Source organism: Callospermophilus lateralis, unplaced genomic scaffold (genome assembly GCF_048772815.1).
Source record: "Callospermophilus lateralis isolate mCalLat2 unplaced genomic scaffold, mCalLat2.hap1 Scaffold_73, whole genome shotgun sequence".
NCBI classification, from domain to species: Eukaryota; Metazoa; Chordata; class Mammalia; order Rodentia; family Sciuridae; genus Callospermophilus; species Callospermophilus lateralis.
The window spans coordinates 5,909,311-5,916,666 of NW_027515346.1; positions in this window are offsets into that span (position 1 = coordinate 5,909,311).

A 7,356-nucleotide genomic window follows, 5' to 3' on the forward strand; every position below is an offset into this window, starting at 1 on the left:
ACAGCGATTATGTCACAAAGAATGATAAATGTATCATGGCAATCCCCATTTCAAAACCGTACAATGATATCACCATTCAGATATCTGTGATTTGTAAATTTTTACTGTAGAAATTATAATTGTTTTACTGTAGGGGACTGAGAATTCAAAACTAATAGTCAAATTTTAAACAAATCCATAAAATTAAAAATTATTATTAACTTTCATTAGAAATTTTGATTTGACATGGTCTAATATTTTTATTAGAGCATAGTGATTAATTATATTGATAGTTAAATAATAATAATTAATTTTATTGTTTTAAAATTTTAATACATTTACCAAGTTAAAATACATTATTTCATTCACATTTTAACATATTAAGTATGAGCAACTACGGTTGCAAGAGTTTTTTTTTTTGTTTGTTTGTTTCTTTATTAGTTTTTGTGTTGTTGTTGTTGTTGTTGTTTTTCAGAAAAGCCTTTAAATGAAAAAAAAATAATTGAATTGGCAATTTCAGGTGGATTTCCCAATTTTTCACAGCAGAATTAATTAAAGCACTGGGTGATGGTCACTGCACCCAGACATAATTTAAAGGCTAGAACATTATCAGGAGAGCATGTCAAGATTTACAACATCAAACAACGGTTAGATATACACATAGATATTAGGCCAGGGTAAAGAGCTCATGAATTACATCTTGGAGCATCTCAAGTAAAACATCTGAACATATACTTTTCTGCATAATGCTCACCATGATCCCCTACTGACTGGAGTATCTTCATGTACAAGTTCCTTCAGACCCCAGAAAGTCTATTCCCTTTTGTGTCATCTTTCTGAGGTTTCCCAAATCCACTGCTCAAGAACGAGTGAATATTCAAGAGAGCTTAATTTGAAGCCTGTACAAAAAATTTCCCTGTAACACATGTACCAAAATACAATCTTCTACTTTTGTCAATCCTTAACATCTACCTCTCTGAATTTTCAGGAATTTCTATTTCACAAGGGTAATTATTTTATATACACTGGCAGCAACATACAATAAAATATTTGTTTATTTTTTAGTACCAGGGATTGAACCCAAGGGCATTCAACCACTGAGCCACATCCCCAGCCCTATTTTGTGTTTTTATTTAGAGACAGGATCTCACTGAGTTGTTTAGTGCCTTGCTTTTGCTGAGGCTGGCTTTGAACTCTCGATTCTCCTGTCTCAGTCTCCCCGGCTGCTAGGATTACAGGCACGTGCCACTGCACCTGGCTCAAAATACTTGGTATTAAAAACAAAACAACTTTCTTCTTCCTCTTGCAGAGAAGCCACATAAACCAGATATTGAATCCTGGTGTACTATAAATCTGAATTTCAATCTTAGGTCTTTCCCATATTTGCTGATTGTCTCATCTTGTTGAATATGACCAGAGCCAGTTTATTACTCTGCGGAACTCCTGTCCTACAGGAATTTTGAGTGAAAATATACTTAAAGCTCCAGACACATAAAATACTGGATTTCTCATGATACCCAGCCATTAGGTCGTGTCCAAAAGATAGACCTATCAAAAATAATGCTCAAGGGCTGGGGATGTACCTCAGTGATAAATTGGTTGCTTGCATGAGGCCCTGGGTTCAATTCCCAGCATTTAAAACAAAAGAAAAGTTCAAGATACCACCTCCCCTCACCCAAAAAGAATATGTTATACAGGTGTGGTGGCACCTGTGATCCCAGTGGCTTTGGAGGATGAGGCAGGAGAACTGTGGGTTCAAAGCCAGCCTTAGCAACTTAGTGAGGCCTTAAGAAACTCAGGGAGACTCTATCTCTAAATAAAATACAAAAACATGCTGGGGATGTTGCTCAGTGGCTAAGCACCCCTGGGTTCAATTCCCAGTACCAAAAAAAAAAAAAAAAGAATATATTAGCTGGAACATGAGACTGATCAAATTATGTGCATACAAGAATATGGTATAATGAATCCTAGTATTATGTAAAATTTTACTAATAAAAATAAATAAATAGATTCCAATTTTTTACTTGGGAGAAAAAAAGCAATGTATTATCTTATCAACAACCCCAGAGTAAATCTGTAAATCTGATGGCTGGCATCATAAGTGTTTCTGGTGGGTACAAATAATCATTTTCTAGAAACCCATTATTTTGTCATACAGCAACATTTCATTAGGTACTATCAGAGCTTGAAAAAAAATTTCCGAGTAAAATCTCTCCATTCTAGTCTAACGGTGTCATTCAGTGATGGAGCAATTGCCTAGCTCATGTGAGGCTCTGGGTTTGATCCACAGCACAGGGATCTCCCAAATTTTTTAAAGAAACAAGTGGTTCGGTACACAAAGATGTTTGTTAGTTAGAAAGAAGGTCACCACAGTGTAAAAGTAACGTGTGAAGCTTGAAATTACTACAGAGAATTAAATGAATTATAATATAAATTATAATAATTTGTTATAGATTTTTATGTAGCCGTCGTTAAGAGATTCTGCAGAAATATACTTACTCACAAGTGGCTTTCTGAGGTAGTAGCATGCAGTGAGAGTGGTCTGTCAGAGATTCCATCACAGGTATGGTCGGGCCAAAAGCACAGAAGGCAATGGTGCAGCCCATCACCCTCTTCTTCAGATGCTTGCAAAATAGGTGCCAATTTCAGGGGTGGTAGTATGAGCAAATGAATATAATGATAAGAGCTGTATCATTGGTTTTGATGAGTACATGAGCAATGTATCAGATGATGAGAACAGATTTATTTTAAAACAGTGAAGAAAACAACTGGGTTGGATCATACTAAAAGAAGATAATATTGGGCTGGGTACAGTAGCGCCTGCCTGTAATCCCTGCAGCTTGGGAGGCTAAGACAGGAGGATCTCAGATTCAAAGCCAGCCTCAGTAAAATCAAGGTGCTAAGGAACTCAGTGAGGCCCTGTCTCTAAAATAAAATACCAAATAGGTCTACGGATATGGGCTCAGTGGTCAAGTGTCATGAGTTCAATCCCCAGTAACCCCCACCCAGAAAAAGAGATAATATTATTCTGTCACAAAGTGCCTCGAACTAGAAATGATAACTGAAAGGCTGGGACTGTAGCTAAGTGGTAGAGCACCCGAATATCACACATGTGAGGCACTGGGTTGAATCCTCAGTACCACATAATAATAAATAAAGACATTGTGCCCAACTACAACTAAATATATATATATATATATATATATATATATATATATATATATATATATATATATATATATTTGGGGGAAACATTTTTTTCATATTGTTTTTGTTACCTTTTTGATATTATCAGATGACAATGCTGTGGGGTTGATTTTATTTTAAAAAGTTCTGGGCCAGGACAGTGGCACATGCCTAAATTCAGGAGGCTGAGACAAGACTATCACAAGTTGAAGGCTAGCCTTAGCAACTTAATAAAAAGTAAAAAGAAATGATCATTGCATCCTTTTTGCCTTGATATTAGCCTCTTCAAGGACCCCATTTTTTGGTACAGGGGATGGAAATAGGGGCTTTCACATGCTAGGCAAGTGCTCTACTAATGAGCACCATACCCAGCCAATCCCCCTTGTTTTTAGACAGGGTCCACCTGAGTTGCGCAAGCTGGCATCAAATTTGCCATCTTCCTGCCTCAGCCTTTTGAGTAGTGGGGATGAGGAGACATGTCCTGCAATGATTGACTGAGACTAGATTTTTCAAAAAACATTTTCTCAAGGATATCTCTTAAGAAGATACAGAAACAAAACTGTGTCCAGAAAAACAATTTACAATGTATATTGAAGGCATGTCTCCCACATGAGCTTTTGGAGGACACACAATATCAAACCATGACACACTGGGTAGAGGATTATAGGCTGGTGGGTTTTCCTTTCAACACTTCAAAATTTCACTCAACTCTCTTTCTCTAGCACATTTTAGGAGAAGTCCACTAAGATTCTTATCTTGGCTCCTCTATGAGTAAGATTATTTCTTTAAATACCATCTCTTTGGCTTTGATTTTCAGCAATTTGAAAGATAGTAGGTGTAGATTTTGGGTATTTGCCTTGTTTGATGTTCTCAAAACTCCCTGTATCTATTACTTCATTAAAGTTTTCTGTCATTATTACTCGAAGTCTTTCCTCAACTCTGTTCTATTTTGCTTCTCCTCCTCCTATTCCAACTGCACATGTGTTTATCTTTTGCAATTGCCCCATTGTTCTAAAATTTTCTGTTTCAATTTTTCTTTTTTCTTTGCAATTTTTCCTGAGAAATTTCTTCTGACCTATCTGCAAGTTCACTAATATTCTCCCCAGTCATGTCCAGGGTACTAGTGAGCCCATCAAAGGTGTTAAGCATTCATCTTAGTCATTTTATCTCCAGTCTTTCTTTTTTTTTTCTTGTTTACCATTTCCATCATTAGCTTACATTATCTATCTTTTTTTTAATATTCTTGTTCAGCTATAACCCTCTATAACCCTTAGGATCTCAATCATAGTTGTTTCAAATCCCTGTAGGATAATTCCCACAGCCTGATCATTTGAGGGTCTCATTCGAATGCTTGCTTTATGTCCTTAGACTTTCTTTCTTCTTGCTTTTTAGTATGTATACCTTATAATTATTTTTGATTGAAAGCTAGACAGTGTACTGAATAATAGAAACTGAGGTAAATAGGCCATTTATTTGGTGAGATTTTGTGCTCATCTGTCTAGAAGTTTGGTCATGTTTAGTGTTTTCTGTTGCTAAAGAGGCCAGAAATTTTCAGATTCCTATAATGTGCTTATTTTCATTTCTTGCCCAGAAAGAATTTGTGTCTTCAACTCTTTCATCTCTAATTCTCTAAAGTTGTGCGGAGGCTTTTTGGTATAGTGGCACAGTAGAGAGGAAGGAAGGATTCTGTGCTCTATGATTAAATCATGGTGTTGAGTGAGCCTGTATTGCTGGGGTGTGACTTTCACTGGTGTTTCCTACTTTTCCACCACCACTAGCACCTTGCAGGAGATCAGAGCCTGGAGTAGGAGAAACGCCTTCCCCCTCGAGGGACAAGGCTCTGGTGAAATCCTTGTACTTGGAGAGTAGGTTTCTGTTCTGGAGAATGGTTGCTCTTTTCACAATGGTTACCTCCATGTCCAGGATCACTATTCTCAAGGGACCTAAATGTGGTCTGCCCTATGGGATTCACAAATCAGGGCTCCTTTCCATTATTGGCAGCACCCATCTCAGGTACTGATCCCATGCTCCAACTTCACTCCGTTTCTACTCAGCCCCCTGACTGCAACTCCTCCTGGAGTCACTTGCTTGGTGGTTGGTGGCAAGGACTCTGGAGCCACACCTCATAAGTCCAAATCACAGCTCTACAACTGTCCAGCAGGGAGACCTTGGGTAGCACTTTGCCCCTGGTCACTGAATTTCCCTATCTGTAAAACAAGGAATTGTGGGTTAATTCATGTAAACCACATAGAACAGTGGTTGTACCACAAAGTGCCCTGTGTGCTGAAGACATACCATGATATATGCTGATGTGGAAGGGGAAAAGGTACACTCATACACTGCTGGTGGGACTGCAAATTGGTGCAACCCAATCTGGAAAGCAGTATGGAGATTCCTTAGAAAACTTGTAATAGAACCACCATTTGACCCAGCTATCCCTCTCTTAGGTCTATACCTAAATGACTTAAAATCAGCATATTACAGGGACACAGTCACATCAATGTTTATAGCACTCAATTCACAATTGCTAAACTGTGGAAACAGCCTGGATGCCCATCAATAGATGAATGGATAGAGAAACTGTGGTATATATACCTAATGGAATATTACTCAGCATTAAAAGAGAATAAAATTACGACATGTAATGAATGGAGTTAGAGAATATCATGCTAAATCAAGTAAGCCAATCCCCAAAATCCAAAGGTTGAATGTTCTCTCTGATAAAGAAAAATGGAGGAACTTTGATGGGGCAAAGGGGAGGCAGAGGTGAGGAGGGGGCATGGGGGTAGGAAAGATGGTGGAATGAGATGGACATCATTACCCTAGGTACACGTATGAATGCACATATGGTGTGAACGCTACATCAGGTACAACCATAGAAATGTAAATCTGTGCTGCAGTTGTGTACAATGAATTAAAATGCATCGTGCTGTCATATATATCTAATTAAAAATACAAAAAAAAAGAGAAACCCTAAGGCTAGCATGGTCTGCTCCAAAGCTCAATAGACCTGGTAGTTATGATTCTAGTACCACTCCTAACCTTTTTCCATGACCCAATGCATGTCATCCCTTCTTCTTTTGCTACAACATAAATTGACATAAAATTTCGTGGTAGACTGTGACCCAAACATAACTTCATTCTCAGTAGAAACACAACTGACCAAGAGAAATCTGAAAAAAAAAATATTCAACATTACTAATCACTAGAGAAATGCAATTAAAATCATAATGGGATACCCTCTCGCACCTATTAGAATGGCTATTATCAAAAAGACAAAAGAACCAGTGGCACATGCCTTAATCTCAGTACCTCAGGAGGCTGAGGCAGGAGGATTATAAATTCAAGGTAAACCTCCACAACTCAGTGAGACCTGATCTCAAAATAAAAAGTAAAAAGGTCTCCAGATGGCTATCAGGGGTAAAGTCCCCCTGGGTTCAAACCCCATCATAAATAAAAGAAAGACAAAAGATTTTAAGTACTGGTCAGGATGTGGAGAAACTAGAATTCTTGTACTATGTTTGGGGGAATGTAAATTAGTACAGTCATTATGGAAATTAGTATGGGAAGATTCTTTAAAAATTAAAAATAGAGCTCAGTTGGGAGAGTGCTTGCCTTGCATGGACAAGGCCCTGGGTCCAATCCCCAGCACCAAAAAAAAAAAAAAAAAAAACAACAAAAAACTACCTATGGTCCAGCCAATCGGTGGATGAATGGATACAGAAAATGTGGTTTAGACATAAAAGGGGATACTCTTTAGACTTTAAAAAAAATAAGGAAATTCTGTCATTTATGACAAATGAATGAGGCCAAAGGGCGTTTTATTGGGGGAAATAGCCACGCACAGGGCAAAAATCACATGATCTCACCTACATGTGGAATCTATAAATGTTGAACTCATAGAAACAGAGAGCAGAATGGTGACTGCCAGGGGCCCAGGAGTGGCTGGGCTGTGGAGGGGGAAGATGCTGGTCCCAGGAGAACAAATTACACTTAGATGAGAGGGATGAGTTTAAGGGATCTATTGTGCAATATAATGACTACAGTTAATAATAACATACAACAGAATGAGTACAGTTGATAATGTTATCTACACTAAAAATGACTCAAAGAGTAGATTTTAAGGGTCCTCACCACAAATAAGAATATGAAGTAATGTATATGTTAAAAAGCTTGACTCAGACATTCTTC